Here is a 19639-nt window from a genome sequence, read left to right on the forward strand (position 1 = left end):
TTCCAATTATTATTGACATTAAAGGAAAATAGCTTAACACTGCCTGTGAGTGAAGCAGAAATGTGTGCGTCCATGCACAAACACAATTATTACAAAACAAACAATAAAACCTGAGAGAACAGCAAAGCTACAGCTTCATTGCCACTTAGGATTTGTTTTAAAAGTCAAGAAAATACATTCCTGGACCAAAGGAGCTATGAGCTATATGTGTACAGTAATAAAAGTATGTAATAAGCATATGCCAAATATTACTCAATATGTAATGATGAAACAAATAAATGATTAAAACTAGTACAGCACAATAATTTGACTTACACAGATTTATATTATTTACTCAACAAAATTTATATCTATGAACAGTAATCATCTGCATTGTTGTGGACAAATTTTTTTTATTGCTATTAGCTTACTAGGTATTAACTTTATAACCCTAGAGGACTGTAAAATAGCTTAGATAATAGTGAACCATCCAAATGTGCAACCCCTGTGAAATCAGATAATAGTTGAAGGATGTATGAGAAATGGCCCATTTCTACATGCTTTTATCAGGTTACACCATGAGATTTAAATAGGTAAATACTTGATGGGGTAAATTTGTATATTATGAAAGAAACCCTAAAGCGGAAGAAGACAGATATCAAAAGCAAATTGAGCTTGCCAACTGTTGATTAACCTCATATCAATTAGGAAGCTATTTATTTGTCAATATCAATTAAAAATACTGCCCACACTTTCTCCCTAACAACTTTTTCAAATACATGTTGTCCTGTAAGGATGTGCAATGTTCTGGTAAGTTTAATTACGAAGGAATAGTTTGCTGAGAGCTTACATTGGTGTGACTATATAAAATGCTTTTAGTCTGGGATGCATACTCCTATGGAAGATAAAGGGACTTGCATCACTAGAGACCATCCTTTCTGGCAGTTCTCTGCTACATTAAGCTGGGTATTGCGCACTGTAAGCTGTAATCTCAAGGGTGAAAACTACACCAGATGACTTAAATTTAGTGCAAAGGTGATAGATATAGATCTTGAAATTACTGTGTTTTGCTAAGGTCTTAATTTTTATATAATAAGTTCAGTATAAAAAAGTTACACATTGGGTACAGTGTACACTGCTTGGGTGATGGTGCACCAAAATCTCAGAAATCACCATTAAGGAAGTTATTCATGTAACCAAACATGGCATGTTCCCCAAAATCTATTGAGACGTTTTTCAAAATAAATTTAAAATAAATAAGTAAATGGAAAATAAAGGTTATGGCATAAAAATATTAATGAAATAACAATACAGCAGGTAATAAGACATTACAAAAAATTGTGTTAGGGAATTGTGATGCCCAAAACCAGCAAAATATCCTATTAAATGAAGTTGCCCTGTGAGAGAAATGGTGAATCATATGAATCCATGTATGTGCAGGACAAACAAAAAACAGTTTATAAATAAAATAACTTACATAGGAAATGATATCTGTTAACTCTATTATTCTATTCTAATTAACCTGAAAATATTTATAAATTTAAAAATATATTCCTCAATGACTAGAAAACTTGATCAATGAATCCTTATCTAGAATTCTTCTTCTTTTCTTTTTTTGAGGCAGTTTGCTTTTGTTATGCAGGCTGGAGTGCAATGGCATGATCTTGGCTCACTGCCACCTCTGCCTCTCAGGTTCAAGTGATTCTCCTGCCTCAGCCTCCCAAGTATCTGGAATTACAGGCATGCCTCACCATTCCTGGCTAATTTTTTGTATTTAGTAGAAACAGGGTTTCACCATGTTAGTCAGGCTGGTCTCAAGCTCCTGACCTCAGGTGAAACCACCCACCTTGGCCTCCTAAAGTGCTGGGATTACAGGAGTGCGCCAATGTGCCCAGTCTATTTCTTTATTCTTTAAGGTACTAGTTAAATACATTATTTTAAATCTAATGACCCATGCTTCTGAATAAATGCATTATTTGATGTTTACATTAAATAGTTAATACTTAAATGATTCTTTTCTATATTTGAAGAATGATGTATTCCATAAACGAAATTAAAATAAATAATTTAATTCTTACGGTTTTTAATAGGGCTGTCAATTTTCAAAAGTGGGATTCTGCTATTATGTTTTCTGAAATGCAGCTTGAAAATATCTAAGAAACAAGAAACAAATCATATGCGGATGCTATCAACAGAGGCTGCAAAATGTTGGCGAGCAGTCTGAATTCAGCTCCTCAAAGAGATTTATTTGGTTTGTACAGATCAAGAGTCTGTTGTTTTCCAGTTTTAATTATTTTAGACTAGGCACATATTTTAATATTCTAGTTTGAATCATTCTTTATTTTCTTAATTCTAATTCACCAATTCTAATAAGCTTTGCTCATTTGCATTTGCTTTTTGAACCCCTATTTATTTGCATTTGGTACTTCTCCCTGAAACCCCTCTTTTCTGGAAGTAAATAATTACTAGTAGAACTGCAAAAGCAGAGTGTCCTAGACAAAAAAAGCCACCCTATCCCTTGCATTGGGGGTTGCATATATTTTTGAGTTAGGAAAGCTTGTACATCCTTTCACTTCCTTCCAAGTCAAAGAATAATAATGGCAATAATAACAAATATATGCATATTCTCTACCGATCCTTGTTAGTGGCCTTATTATTAATGCCAATTTATAAATAAGGAAACTGAGACACCAATTACTTTTTCAAGATAGTAAGTGATAGAGCCATGATTCTGACGTGGATGGCTGGGCACCACAGACCATGCTTTTCACTGCTTCTCTATTTGACCACAGTTGGTGCACTGATAAATCATCTAATGGCTCAAAGGCAACCTTGAAAATAATGGCACATATTTAGCATTTTACTCTTTACTTGGCACTTTACTCAGGCCTCTACAAATGTTAATTCACTTAACTGTCTTCAGTATTTATGAAATATGTATTTTTTATTATTGGTATATTACTCATGAAAAAACTAAGACACAGAAAAGTTCACTATTTCAAGATCAATTAGCAAAATTTCAATTCACAGAGTTTAACTCCAGAACCTGTTCTGAAAGTCTTCTTTATATTTTTCTTAAGTTACTGAAAATAAGTTGTGAAGCAGGAATATGCAATCACAGGAAAATGTCCTACAGTTAATTACTTATTCTAATCTCTGGAGTTAATCACGCGCTAAAGTAGCAAGTTTTCTTGCCCAAATAATTCCTGACAACTCACACACCATGCCTGGAGCTGCCACCACTGGCCCTAGTGAGGCATGGGCTCCTTCACTCCAGGAAGGGGCAAAGCTGGGAGAGGGGGTTGGAGGGGCCTTAGGCTTGACTGGGAAACAAGGCATCTGGGGCCACCGGGTGGCCTTCCTCAGTCACGCAGGGAAGGGACTTCAGCCTCTGGGAGGAATGGGTTTTAAATACAGTGTGCTATTAGTGGCATATTTTGGCCTTTGATTTAAAGGGCTCTCCATATTATAACCGGTTCCCATTGTAGTCACTCTTTCTATATAAGTAGAAACTTGCTTAAAAAGATAAATAATATATTTCAGAGGTATTACTGAATTTATCATCCAAGAGGGGAATAGATATTGAATGGATAGAGAAACAGCACAGCTCTGTCTTGATATTACAAAACAGTAAAACTTCAGTAGTTAGAGTCTCTGGGCCCTGTAGAGAATAAAGAATATCAATAGAGACTATCAGTTTACCATTTGTGGGTCTATTTTCTTTAATGACAATGACACTCTCTACAAGAACAGAAAGGTGGTAATATGGATTGGCTCTATGTCCCCACCCAAATCTCATGTCAAATTGTAATCCCAACCTGTTGAAGGAGGGGCCTGGTGGGCGGTGATTGGATCTTGGTGGTGATTTCCCCCTTGCTGTTCTCATGATGAGTTTTCACAAGCTCTGACTGTTCAAAAATGTGTAGCATCTCCACCCTCACTCTCTGTCTACTGCTCTGTCACGGTAAGATGTGCCAGCTTCCTCTTTGCCTTCCACCATGATTGTAACTTTCCTGAGGCCTCCACTTTTCCTGCAGAGCCTGCAGAACTGTGAGCCAACTAAACTTCTTTTTTTGTAAATAACCCAATCTCAAGTAGTTCCTTGTTGCAGTGTGAGAAAAGACTAATACAGGGGGCCTCTCTCATGCTTTCAGGATTTGTCTGGTGCAAGTGAATACAAATAAGCATGAGGGGTACTGGATAACCAGCTCATCCCAGTTTGTCAAGAACATCATTTATTTTTTATTCTATTTTATTTTATTTTCTCATTCATAAGTGGGTGTTGAACAATGAGAACACATGGACACTGGGAGGGATGACATCATTTGTTTTAATACTGTATGTTTCCAGTCCCAGGAGTCCCTTTAGTCCTGAGCAAAGTCAGGATGATTGTTCACCATAAATTGGTCTTTTCTGAAGGCAGATAAGAAGAGTGGTGAAGTTTACCACCTTCTTGCTTAATCTCATATTTTTCCAAAGGACAGTGTTTTTAACTATGAGCAAACACCTGTCAGAAATCAGGCAAATGTGTAATAACGATGTGGTTAGTTGCAATGGAAATTAAAATAGGACTCTTCCTCTTCAGAGAACTTATCAACTTGCTTTATTATAAAATAGTCTCCATATGGTGTAATCAAATGTTTTCACATTTCAATGAGATTCCATGGCCAGGATAATTTGCTCACTAAGATGATGAGATAAATAACTGCTGACGCCATTTAAAAATTGTTGCTATCTTTATTTTTATGTAATGGTCTTATTGTAAAGATATAGAGGAGAATTCAAACCATTAAAATGTCTCATAATTAGTACTCAAGGAAAGCATATCTTTTGCTTTGTACCCTTGGAAACGCGAGATTAACTGTTCTTAACAGAGCATAGCATTATCATAACATTAACATTCTAGGCACTTATACAATATTTTGCTCATTCGCTGTCTCCATTTGAATTCATTGTTAGTTCTCTTTAATGACTTTATGTCTCTAGTAAATAAGCCATTTTTATGGGAATGTTGCATAGGTCTCTATTTAACATACGGCTACCTAAAAGGACAGTTATTCACTGACTCATGACTTGCTGATTATTTGCAGCTAATAACCTGCTTCTCTAAAGAATAAACCTGTACTTTGAACCATGATAACTCTTAAATCAAAAGTAGCAAAACCTATAGGGAAAAATGACATTTACAGCTGAAAATATTGATTTATGTATACCAGAACATGGTGTCAGGTATTATTATATTTCACATGTATGAAATAAGAAAATGAGTTTCCATCAGTGGAACCTATTATTTGGAATGAATTAGACTTGTGGAATTAAAAGAAGATAGTCAATGTATCTTACACCTTTGCTGTAAAATCCAATCTTAGGTTACCTTTCTAAAATGAACCTGTAAGAGGTAATTTTCTTCAAATAATGATATCACGCTCCATTAATAACATCTTCAAATGTAACCCTGAAAGCAACACAATACTTACTATTTTTATGTTATAAGTCATTTAATGAATTTCAGCTATTCCATGTAGATATTGATATCTGTCATTCAACACACCTGGTTCTTTATGTTTTGTTTTGTTTTTGGGACCAGGCGTGACCGAAACACCTAAACACATAGATGCTAGGGGCCAAATGACTAAGACCTCTGCCTAAGGCGTCACAGATGGACGCTGGTAACTGTAGAGGCATCATTCACACAACTGAACCTGGGCGCTGTTCTAGGCACACCATCAACCAAGAAACTATCTCATCAAAGATCATTGAATGTTTCAGGATATGAAGACAACTATCAATTATATTTAAGATTAATGATTAAGGCTAGCAAGGAAGACATACAGAGTTAAAATAAATGACAATTATTCTTCGAAAAAAGGGTGGGATTTTGTTCAAATTACCTTAACTCATTCAGTGAGTCACCTCACGTGTAAGAGGAACATTGATATACTCTACAAGAGTTTATTATGAGACTTTAGTAAGATAATTTATTATGGCCCCAGACCTATGGTTTGACTCAGAATATTTCTGTCTTCTGATATAATATCTATCAACCAATTTGTCCCCACTTTTCATTAAAAGATATTAGCTAGTTAAGGTTTTCAAGTCAGATATCAAATATTTCAATGGTGAATAGTTGTAATTGATATTTTATATCTATTTTATATAGTAATGTTCAAAATACATTTATAGTTATGACAATCTTATTAAACATTTGAAAACAGTTTATGTAATGAGGAATGCCAGAAAAGTTGTTGTTACTTTATTTTTATACAATATAAATGAGTAAAGATGTTGATAAATTTAAAATAAACTGTGAATTACAGTTTATAAATATTCTTATGATCTAAGAAGAAAATGAAGAAAGTAGACTTTCACCCATCTATTATGCTGCGCTTTACTTGTGAGTTATCAAGTGTTGGTTTTTTAATTTGTTACAGATAATCTAACTGATATATCTGTAACTGAGAAGCTGTTTGAGAAAGCTTTTAATGCCACTGTCAAAATGAATCATGCTTCATCATTTTAGATGAGGAAAGATGGTCAGTTCCCACATATGCCTTACTCAATTGCCATGCTTGTGGTCTTATCTGTATTCTTTGACTTGACTAAGTTCTAAGAATCACAACTCTAGCATCTTCAATAAATCTTTAATTTTCAGTTGTTTATTTCTTTATCATTTCTTGTTGCATTTTTTGTTTTTTTATTATTGAATTATTATTTATAAAATGTATTTTATAAATAAAAATCCCCAAGAACCTAATTTATTTTTATATCATCCACTGCTATTTGCAGTTCATGATAATATATGCTTAGGTTACACTTTCTTTCATTTTCTCATCCATACCTATCAAAATAATATATTGGTAGAAACGATCTCCAAGTAGAGAATTGAAATATAAAGGATAACTTGATGCTATGTAGGACTTTTCATTAAAATCCATGTGTATCAGCAATTGTTCTATTATGTATGAAATAGATAATGAAAAAGGAAAATGAAAAGACAACCTCAAGTGTGAAAATGCAAAAAGCATGTTTTACTACAATATCTTGGTATGCAGGACAAAGAAAATTTACACAATGGAAATACTTAAAAGTGTACATTTATGAAAGTCATAAAGTATAAATACATGTTATTTTCAGTGCATAGACTATGTAGTGTTTCAGATGAATGGTGTCATTACATGTAAAATAAATATTTCTGACATACTAATCATATATTTATATTAATATATATTTTTAAAATAATACTTTTATCTCATATATATACATACAATATGTACAATCTTAATATCTTGTAGAGGCAGAGTAGCTTCAGAATTATTTATTGGTTTTGTTTTATCATCTATTTGAGGTCTTGTTATTAATTAGATAAATTATTTCATTGAACATTTTCAATGAATAAGCACTTTATCATTATGAAGTGTGCCACTTTATCCCTGGTAATATCTCTTGTTCTGAATCTAGTTTCTCTGATATTAATACATTCATTTCAGGATTCTTGAGTTGGCGTTTGCCTGCTATATTCTTCTCCATCTATCAGTCTTATCCTATCTATAACTCTATATCTTTAATCACTTTTTGTCAATAGCACATAGTTTTGTCTTTTTAAAAAAATTAATATAACTATGTCTGTTTTTTGATTGGTGTGTTTAAACCAGTACTATTCAACATGATAGCCACTAACCACATGTGGATGTTGAGCTTTTTAAATGTTGCTAGCCTAAATTGGCATCTGAGATATGTGCTTTAAGTATAAAATAGACTCCCGAGTTCAATAATTTACAAAAAATTTAATACATGTTATTAATAATTTTTATTTCAATTATATGTTGAAATAATATTTAAAATATTTGTTCAGAATATAATAGTGAAATCAAATAATCTTTTTGTTTCCTAATGCAGGTAATAGAAAATTTGAAATTATATTTGTGACTCTGGTTTAGATAATTTACATATAAGGAAATGGTTGTTTTTTGTTTTTATTTTTTGTGAGACAGGGTCTCACTCTGTCACCTAGGCTGGAGTACAGTGGGATATTATGGTTCACTGTAGCCTTGACCTCCCAGGCTCAGGTGATGCTCCAGCTAACCCTACTGAATAGATGAGACTACAGGCGCACACTACCATGTTTGGCTAATTTTTTGGTATTTTTTGTAGAGGCTGAGTTTTGTCATGTTGTCCAGGCTGGTCTTGAACTCCTGGACTGAAGTGATCTGCCCACCTTGGCCTCCCAAAGTGTCGCAATTACAGGAATGAGCCATTATATCTGGCTTTCATTTATTTTCTTTATCCAGAAGAACTTTTGCAACCGTTCTTATAGTACAGGTCAAATGACAAAAAGCTCTATTTTATTTCTCTAAAACATCTTTATCTTCATTTTTCTAAAAATATTTTTACTGGATATAGAATTCTGGGTATTTTTATTCTTGCTATTTCTCCTCTATATGTGTTTTTGTTATTAGTTTCTGGCTCTTTTAATAGATTTCCTCTATTATTTTCATAAATTTGGATGCACTTGGTGTGATTTATTTTATGTTTCTCTTGTTTATTTTATGTTTATTTTACTTAAAATGATTTTTTAACTTTCTTATATCTAGGATTTTTATAATTTACATAATATTTAGGACATTTATGGTCATTATTAATTTTTTTTTCTTTTTTCCCCATTTTCATTGTAGAATTTCAACATTGTGCATGTATTCCACAGGTCACTGTGAGTATATTCCTTGTTTTAAAAAAATATTATTCTCAGTCTTGCCTTTTCATTTTGAAAAATTTCTGTTGGTTTATCTTCAGGCTCACTGGCATTTTATTCTGCAATATCTTTTTTTGTAATAACCAAACTCTGTTCATTTTTAAATTTTCAAATATTATGTTTTAATATACAGAAATTCTATTTATTTTTATTTTATGTCATTGAACATAGTAATATTTATAGGTATTTTAAAGTTGTCATCTGATTATTTTCTCTGTAATTTCTATTAAGTTACTTTTATTCTTTTTTTCCTTCACATTTTCCTGCTTCACATACCTTATTTTTGTTTGGATGCTGTAAATCATGGAATTATGTTTTGACTGCTACAATTCAGAGTATTTTACTTTGTTCTGGCATACACATAAATTATTGCAGACTACTTTTATCTTTTAGAGATACCTTTTAAGCTTGCTTAGATGTGTCTATAATACCCTTTACCTTTATGCTAATCCATCGCCAGTAATAGGGCATGACCCTTTTAAGGTCTTTCCTTAGTGTCCTTAGGGCATAGGATCTCTGGGATTGAATTTACCTTCTGTTTACTGGTGGTTCTTTCTTGGATCCTGGGGATTTTAAGCCCTTATTTCACACACAGGACAGCATAGTCCATCAAAATATGATTTATCAAAATATGATCCCTCTCTTCATTCAGAGAGACTAAAAGACTGTTTTATTACTAAGTCCTCTGGCTTCTTTACTTCTCAGAGATCACTGTCTTCACTTGCATATTGACCTTTCTAAAAACAGTTGTTTGGCCGGGCGCGGTGGCTCACGCCTGTAATCCCAGCACTTTGGGAGGCCGAGGCAGGTGGATCACGAGGTCAAGAGATCGAGACCATCCTGGTCAACATGGTGAAACCCCGTCTCTACTAAAAATACAAAAAATTAGCTGGGCACGGTGGCGTGTGCCTGTAATCCCAGCTATTCAGGAGGCTGAGGCAGGAGAATTGCCTGAACCCAGGAGGCGGAGGTTGCGGTGAGCCGAGATCACGCCATTGCACTCCAGCCTGGGTAACAAGAGTGAAACTCCGTCTCAAAAAAAAAAAAAAAAAAAAAAAAATTTGTTTTATATGTTTTTCAGTTTTCTATATATTTATTTATGTTAGGAGGAAAATTCCTATTGTAGTTATTCCTTGACTAAAGGGATACTTTTTTAAAAAATTTCAATCATGAGGATTTCACTGACTATATTGTGAGATCACATGTGAATTTAAAAGAATGTGTATTTAACATTTTAAGTTACTTACTACTAGGATAGTTTTGAAGGTATCTAAGTCAGCATGTGGAAATATATTCTCTTCCTGGGTCCACAAGGGGGCGTAATTTCAAGGGCAAGAACTTCCCAAAGCTCCTACCATCGTGGAGACTTAATGGTCTTTGTTTTAATTTTTGTGGGCATGAGAAAAGATCAAAAGTCAATCACTCCAGCAGAAGTTTAAAGGAACTCTTTTCATTGGCCACGGGGCTTGGAGAAGGTGGGAATTCCTCCCAGGTTAAAAGTCCCTGTCTCCCTCATCTGGGTGGATTTCCCCCTCTGGGGGAAAATCCACTCTTTGTGGAAGCTGCTTTCTCTTTCCTCGATTCCATCTTTCTGGATTCTCTCACTCAGTGTGAGAGGAGATTTACTTCTGGGTTTTCCCGGTCTGGGAATCCTCCTCATTCGGTGTGAGAGTGGCTTTTCCTTCTTCTTACTCAGTGTAAGAGATAGCTATTTCTCTCCCCTTCTTTTTTTCTCTCTCCCCTTCTTCTTCTTCTTTTTTTTCTCTCTCACTCTTTCTCTCTGACTAAATAAATCACTTTTCTGTAAAACTCTTTGGGGTCCAATATTTTCCTACGAGCACACCTGCCATGGTCCCTCTCCCATTCTTGGGTGAGAGACCAAGAGCCTAGAAAAACATCCTCTCAGGAGAGCTGAGCACTCCCCTGTACCCCCAAACCAATTTCAGACTATACCAAGCATCTCAAGTTAAATGAGGTTAATGTTAATTTGTTATAAATTCAGATACTAATGACATGGTAGTAACCTGAATCAGAGCAACAATTATTTAAAAATCTTTTATATTTTTCTTTTACATTAAAAAAATCTTTAAATTTTGCATCATATCCATGAGGTATTCTTTCAAATATACTGATAAAAGGTGAGTATTTCTGGCAGTTAACTTGTTTAATATAATCTCTTACAGCTTAAAGTAAGATTGGCATTCTGCTAAGATGTACCATGTTCATTTGTAACTTTGTGAATTGCCTGACACTATTTCTGTTGGGTCCTTCTACATCTACCTAATAGTCACATTTTTCCCCCCATTTCTCAGGTCAGGTATTTTATTTTATTTCCCAGGAAAAAAAAAAATGCTACTAATATTTCCTTTCAAATTTTGTTGTTTTGTTATAAACTACCTTTTGATGCTCCTAGCCCTTCCATTTTCATTTTCAAAAAAGTATTTCACAAGTCAAATAATTTAACATTGACAGATTCTTTATATTATCAGTTGATCACTCTACCTCTCTAGATAATAGAGATGCCTTTGACTAACTGAAAAATGTGACTTAAATAAATATGAACAAAAAAAACAAAGATTAATGTATTAAAATATGATCTTTCTATGATAAAAACCCCATTAAGCAGAGTTACTACCATAACTTTTCTATTTCTAACAAAATTTACTTTGTTCAAAATTGAGTGGACAAAACACCAAGAAGAAATCTGTAAATATATAATTATAGTAAACTACACACACACACACACACACACACACACACACACACACAATCTCTCTTTCCTCCAAAAACTGATTGATAAAGTATACCCTTCAAAATATTTACAAATGTGTGGAAGACTTGAACAATATAATCAATATACTTAATACAGTTCATCTAATAATATATTAAGATCTTCCCTATTGAGGACAGGGAATTTGCCTATATAGATCTATTTTATTGTCCATTTCTCATTGTTAAAGCCACATTTTATTTCCAGTGTCATTGTGTTATTTCTTCCATGTGATCAGGAAGGGTGTCCATGAGTTAGAAAGAGGAGATAGTGATTCATGTAAGCCAATTGCAATAGACTGAATGTTTGTGACCACCAAAATTCAAATGTTGAAACCCTAATCTCAATGTAATGATTTTTGGAGTAGGGAGAACTTTAGGCAGCAATTAGGTTGTCTTCATAAGAGTAGAGCCCTCATGAATGGGATTGGGGCTCTTAAAGAAGAGACCAGAGAGCTAGCTAGTTCCCTTTCTATCATATGAGGACACAACAAGATTAGGATTGTCTGTAAAGTAGGAAGAGAGCCTTCACTAAGAGCCTGACCATGCTGGTGTCTTGTTCTAGACTTTCAGCCTCCAGGACTGTGAGATATGCATTTGTTGTTTAAACAACCAGTCTCTGGTGCTCTGTTATAACATCTAGAACTAAGACATAAATGAACACCAAAAGGGAAGTGCTGCCACAATGATTATCTAAAACCATGAAAGCAATTTTGGAGCTGGATAATGAGTATTGGAGAAGAGTACATGCTAGAAGAAACTGAGAGTGTCATAAAGGGATTTTTAAAAGCAATACTGGTGAGGGCTCAGAAAAAAGGACAGCTTAGGGAAAACTTACAGCCTCTTACAGAATACATAAATAATCATGTACCAAATGTTGATGGAATTATGGGCCCTAAAGACAATTCTGATGAGGCCTCAAATGAAAATGAGGAAAATATTATTGGATAATGAAAAAAATATTATTCTTCGTTTCCACTACAGATGCAAGAAAAACATGTCCTTGCGCTTTCCATCTGTCTAATTGTGGCAGCTGAGATTGAATAGAGGAATACAGGGTAAAAACAGGAAGAGAATATTGAGACAGCTTGGTCACCAGGCTTGAAGTGCAGTGGCACAAGTAGCTCTTGGGCTCAAGCCATCTTCCAGCCTCAGCTTCGCTAGTTGCTGGGACTACTGGCATACACTCCTATGCCCACCTAATTTTTGTAGAGGCCTGGTCTCGCTTATTTGTCCAGGCTGGTCTCAACTCCTGAGCTCCAGATCTGCCCACCTCGGCCTCCTAAAGTGCAAGCCCAGCCTGGGAGGAGAAATAGTCCCCACCACCCTTATCTCATTGATTTCATTTGTTAAAGGTTAGAAGCAAGCCAGTGACTGGTCTGCTTGAACATGTGAGTCTAGTGATTGAGCAATCTGGAGTTTGTCCTAGTGTCAAATCTGAGCCAGACACTGTGTGAACATCCCCCAAACCCCCGTGATTTGAAATACATATTGGGAACTTCAGACTTGGAAAAAAAAAAATTATGATTCTTACAAAGTAGCAAGGAACTTGTCTGAATTGCATTTGTGTTTTAGTATTTTATGGAAAGCAGAATTTGTAAATGACGAAATTGGATATTTAATTAAGGATATTTCTAAGCCAAGTGTTAAAGGAGTAGCTTGGTCCCTCTTGACTGCTTGCAGTAAAATGCGAAAAGAGAAATAACTTGAAACAAGTATTTTTAAGCAGAATAGAACTAGGAGTTAAAGATTTAAAAAACTATCAGTCAATCCTGATTGCAAATAATAAATGTGGCCTAGGAACAGTTTGATAAGGAGATTAACATGGGCGTAAATCACGAACTTATCAGCCAACTCAGCTGCAAGTCTGAACTAAAGGGGAAGGAGACAGAAGAAATGGAGAAAGACTGTCTGACTTCTTTTATTTCACAGGATGGGAGATAGAGCTATTTGGCTGCAAATACACATTTTATGATAATGCTATATAATAGCATTCATTTTATAAAATGCTATATAATGTTTTATGTAATATATTATAAATAATATATACATATATTCTACTACATATAATACATTTGATGTAATAAAATCTATGTTTTCTTTCCCTCATTCCTTCTTGAGCTTTGTAAGTCCTGTAAACTTTGTAATTATCTGTTTCTATCTAAACAGATGTTTCATTCTTTTCTCATAAGATTCTCTTAAGAATAAAATCTCATAAGATTTTCTCATGATTCCCTTAGATGCTCTATGATCTGTTTATTAAAATGCATTCTATAAAGAGTAACCAATTCTATACTGAGAAAAACAAAAATGTCAGTACTTAGTATCCAGACAGAATAATATGAGAATCATCTTTGTATATGAAATTAATTAAAAACTGTTACCACGACAAGCAATAATTTCAAAGCCTTCAGATTTCTGACATTAGCAAATAGTCTAGAGAACAGTCTCTATGAAGGAGTGAGGAAGCAGGAGGAGCTGGGTTGGCCTCGACACAGGCTTTGTGGATCTCATGGACAGTTACGAACCTTGGATGACATTAACGTATTTCTCAAATTAAAGCAAGGAGACAAGCTTTTGTGTTCCTTCACATATCATTTACAAGATACAGGAATACCTCAGGTATCAATCTTGGCCTTGGGAAAAGAAATGAGTACCTTGGGACTAACTGAGAAATGGTGTGGCAAACCACAGCACGCGCTGGCTTCATATAATGCTTATCTCATCTTGGAATAGTTATTCCAGGATTCTGACTGGTTTCTTTTTCTAGGGAAACTTCACTGCAGCAGGTCTCAGGCTTGGAACTAACATGCAAACCTTTTATCTCTACTGTCTAATCCCAATTTCTTTGCCCTAACCTGGTAATTTTTTGGGGAGTCTACATGGCTTACCATGTTTGTTTACCCAGACTTTTATTCCTGAGGGTTATTTGGCCCTGGTCATATCTTTCCCAGTCAGTGGCTGCTTTATTGGTCCATTTGCCATAAAACCTGAGTAGGAGTTTTCAAAAGATGATCCAGAGAATCATCAAGGTGTCAAACACATTCTTTCCTGATGGCATTTGTAGCCTCAGTCCTCCTTCTCATGATAATAAAGGTCCATTTTCCTGACCAAAATGGTATCTACCTTCCTTGTCTGCTGATCTCTTGGATCAGATCATAGTCTTAACTAAAGGTTTAATGTTCTATTATCCACCGGTATACAAATTTCCATCTCTGACCACATAAATAGTGAATAATTTACACATTTAGTGTCTGTAGATTTTAAAAGTACCCAACAAGTAGCACCTATCTTCTCTCTTTGAGTTTTAAAGCACTAAGAAACAGACACAGGAGTTAGGCAGATCAAGATCAAAATATTATTTTTCTATTTAACTGATAGAGGTAAGGCTGTAACTTAAATATGTGGCAATATTGGGCTTCCTCTTTCAGGACCACAGTTGAGCAGAATCACTTAGTGAGAAGTTTATTAGATACTGCAGACTTCTTTTGATAAGATAGTCTTCAATAGTTTAAATTTATGAGATGTAAGAACAGATCAGAACTTTTGCTCTTTGAAAGCAAAAGCACCTTAAGAAGAAAAGGAAGGTCTGAGCAAGTAGAACTCATCCCAACACTTACTTTTATACAATTTTATAACTGATTTATCATCTTCTTCGAAAACATTGGTACCTTTAACATATTTTTATGGAAGAAAAAGCTTAAGTAGAGATGTAAGATAAAGAATACAATTGTATTGACACTGATTTTTCAGATTAGGCAGGATCTGTGAATATAAACGTTGACTCTCATATATTAAAAAAATATATATATAGAAATCATTTATTAACCTTTTTGAAGCATAAAAGATTCCCATGTGCATCTAGGGGTAATTCTTAATCTTCCATCTCAATACACATAGCTATATAGTTTTGTTTTCTTAAATAAATTTGACCAACGATCATCACAAGAGGATACTCTGACTTCAACCTACATCTTAGATTCTCTCCACAATAAGACACAGTAATGAAGTTTCAATGCCTTTTTCTTCCTCACCGAAACTTATTTTATTATTACCTAGATGTTATAAAAACAAACAAATCAGTAACACTAAGGACACTAACTCATCAACTCTACTTTTGCTATATCTTTGAAATGTTTATGTCTTTTGGATTTGGCTCAGATCTGAGATCTCCACAGAAATATTTCAGTTCATAATAATCTCTCAATTTCTTGAAGACAATTAACATTTATTTTCAGTACTATTCAATATTTTTTCACCATGTGTACTACCATAAATATTGTTGCCTCCTTTATAGATTAATGAAGTTTGAATAGTGTCTCATTGCTGAATAACTGAATAATGGCTGAATGTGTGATATTTCTTATGACCTTGAGTTGTTAATCTAAGTATGTGACATGTTTAGGGACATTATTTCTGTAATGAATAAGGTGAAGGGATTTCTACGTGAATGGTATATTGGAAGGAGCCAAAGGGTAACTGCCTATATTTGATTATGTAAAAAGAAAGGTAAACAAGGAAATGTATTTCATACAGTATGTTTTGATAAGTCCTAATTCTTCTCAACTGTGGATCCTTGACAAGTTAGTTAAGCTCTTTCATACACATATTCTTTATTTTCAAAATGGTACAGGTAATAGTAATTAATTCAAAATGCCATGATAAGAATTAGATGTAATTGTTTGAGTAAAATATCTGGCAGAATTTAGTCATTCAATTCAGTCTCAAATAAATTGTATTATATCTTCAATTAATTTTCTACAAATTATAGAAAACATCTTGATCGTAATCCTTTTATACTTTGAGTCCCTTGCAGAAGTTTTATGCAAAATTTCTGAATCCCTTTTTATTTTAATTTTGTCTTAAAAATCAATGCTCTGAGTTGTAAATGTTTTACCAGTGGTTTTGAAGTAAAACGAATGCAATACTTAATAATATGAAGAGTATAAGAAATATGTAAATTTTCTAAAATGCAGTAGAACTTCTGATGATCTGGTTGAAGTCATGTTATGAAGAACACTTTAACATTAAACAAAAAGTATCAATTTGAGATGGTGCGTCCCTCTTTAAAAATAATTGGAAATCAAATTTGTAATTAACAGTTTATTTATGTGTGCCTGCTGTAAATGTATTTTGAAACTTTGAAAGATTTTTTAATATTTTTGAATTTTCAGATGAGTGAGTTGGCTGAAGCTCAAACACGTTTAAACCTTTGTTTCTTTTTCTCAGTATTGTTTGGAAATGGCATACATCTTTAATTTCTTCCAAATAAAAATATGTTGCCTTACAATTTAAATTACTATTATTTTGTTCTTGTGAGAGAAATAAATAAATGTATAAATAATATATGCTATATATAACATACTTATATGTACAAAATTGTTTTCCAAATTTTAACCCAATATCAGAATATATTTTTTCATTTAATATTATTTTCATTGAATGTTGTATTACTATTTAATATCTTTGATAGATAATTCTTGTTCTGCATTATGTATTTTTTTCTTAATCTTTGCAGTGAGTAGTTATAAAAAGTGGCCTCAATTCATCAATGGTCTGTATTCACAATCTTTGCAATGTTACTTTGTAGCTGCAGCTAATAAAAGGGTGGTGTCTATCCTTTATGTTATAAATTGGAGCTGGCCTTACAACTTGATTTGAAAAATATAATACGAGAGAATGGATGTTTTACCATTTTTAGCCCAGGTTTATAGAATCCTTTTTGTTTACACTTACTTTCTGTGAATCTTGCAGTCACGTGCTAACCTGTTTAAAGAAGCCAGTGCTAGTCTGCTGCATTATGAGGCAATGTTGATATGATGGCTTATACTAATTGATACCAGCCAAGAGCCAACCAACTACTACACATGCGACATAGCTATCTTACAGTAGATATGCCCAGTTGACACATTATATGCATGAGTGACCCCAGCCAAAATGATGTGAGCCTGAAAAAGCTCAACAACTCGGTTGACCAACAGATTCCCAAGTAATAGTACATTTTTGTTTTTATAACTCTAAGTTTTGTGACTGTTTGTTACAATTAATATGATTTATTTAGCCACTTTTAGATCAAGATAAACCTCTGTAACAACTTTTGGTTAAATAGGTAATAATATGTGATAGAATTGGTACCCTATTTGGTACTCATTTTTACAAGACTGCTGTAAGAAATTATTTATTACACAAAAATGTTGGTTTTATTATTATTTTTTAGAATTTTACTTTAGAATTGTATTTGGCTTAGGTTCTCAGAGGGAATCTATAAAAAAACTAAGTTTGTTGGAAACTAAAGATGAAATTCTTTATTCCAATGTGTTCAAAGATTTTGAGTTTCATTCTGTGAAGAATGGAGAAGAGGGATGTATAGAGGCCACAGGAAATATAAGAATTGATGTAGGGATAGATAGTATAGCGAATATCTTAGTGTTGCTTAATTATATTTCAGTTGTGCATGCGTTTCTATCCGTAGATTTTATCTTCATGAGAAAAACATCATAATCAAAGTTTTCATGCTATTACTATGATTGGTGTAAATGTTAAAGTATATTCAATAACACAATTAATATAATTATCAAATTTTAGAAATGGAAAAAGCATATAATTCATCTTTATTTTACATGTGGTGAATTCTTCTTCAAATGTGAAGTAATTTGTGTTAAGTCCAAGTAGCTATTTAGAGGCAAACTTATAACTAAAACTAAAGGGGCATATTCTTCTCCCAATGTTCTCTCTCTCAATCTGTATAAAATGTGTTAAAAGAGTAAAGTAAATCCATGACCAAAGAGGTAAAAACAAATGTATCTTTGGATAGTTAATCAAACCAAATTAAAATCTGCAAGTAAAGTCTTAGTAAGATAAAGCCTCTTTTAATTTATAAATTTCTTTTATGTGAGTGGAATTTAGAGTAAAAAAAATGATTCACATTAATCCACAATAATTCTGGGATGTGAGAAAAATGTACTAAGAATTCTCTTATTAAATAGCATACATTACTTTATTTAGACTATTTATATTAGCTGTATGAATTTCCTTTCCCAATAGTTTATTTCTTGTCATTCCAATCTTCTTTGCTTGTGCAAACATAGACTTTGAGACTGCACCACAGTCATTCTCAAATTGTCAGGGTTTTTCTTATTTTTGTGATTTTATCTGAATTTTCTATATAATTCTCTTATTATAATGTCTAGTTATTGATTGGTTTGTTTTTTCCAATAAGTTATTAATCTAATGAGTGCATAACTTCATTATCTAGTAGTCTATAGTAGCTGACATTTGATTAGTATTCACAGATTTAGTAAAGTGATGAATATTGACTGCATATGCTGTTTTCACGAGTAATCCATTAAATAATGCAATAGTGGTTTCTGTCAATTGAGAATAACCAAAAGATTTTTGCACTTAAATTATCTTTATTTATGTACCGTGTCAAAGACTACTTTGGCACCATTTGAGTTGTAAAGCTCCTCCTTGTGGAATGAGACATGTTATCATAGTTTAATTTGCTTTAATCAGTTCAGCATGCTCACTATATAAACCTCAGTGACATCAGAATTTGATTAGAGGAGGTAGAAGGAAGAACGTAAGATGAAAAATGAACTTGGAAAGAGGAAATTGGCATTTTGGAATTGATGGAAGTTGAAACTTACGAGAGTAAACCAGTCAGTTTTCAGATGTTCAGAAGTCTACCCACATCCACAGGTGATATATTCTAACACCCCCACAGATGCCTGAAGCCACAGATAGTACTGAATTCAATGTAGTCTGGGATTTTTTTCCTACATATGTGTATCTATAATAAAGTTGTTGTTTTTTATTAAGTAGGCACAGTAAAACATTAACAATAATAATAAAAATACAACAATTATACTCAGAATGACATGCAATTTAAAACTTATGAATTGTTAATTTCTGGAATTTTGTATTTAATATATTTTAAGTGCAGTTGGCTGCAGGTTACTGAAATTACAAAAGCAAAACTATAGATAATGGGAGACTGCTATATACAGAATATACAAAATAGGGTACTTCAGGAGTTTGAAAGTGGTGCACCAACTCAAAATTCCTTTTGGGAAATGAAAAGAGTCTTTTTTTTGGAGGTGGCTCCATGAGTAAATGTCTGAAAGGAAAGTAAGAGTTAAC

Source organism: Aotus nancymaae, unplaced genomic scaffold (genome assembly GCF_030222135.1).
Source record: "Aotus nancymaae isolate 86718 unplaced genomic scaffold, 86718_ANA_hifiasm-v0.15.2.pri h1tg000033l, whole genome shotgun sequence".
NCBI classification, from domain to species: Eukaryota; Metazoa; Chordata; class Mammalia; order Primates; family Aotidae; genus Aotus; species Aotus nancymaae.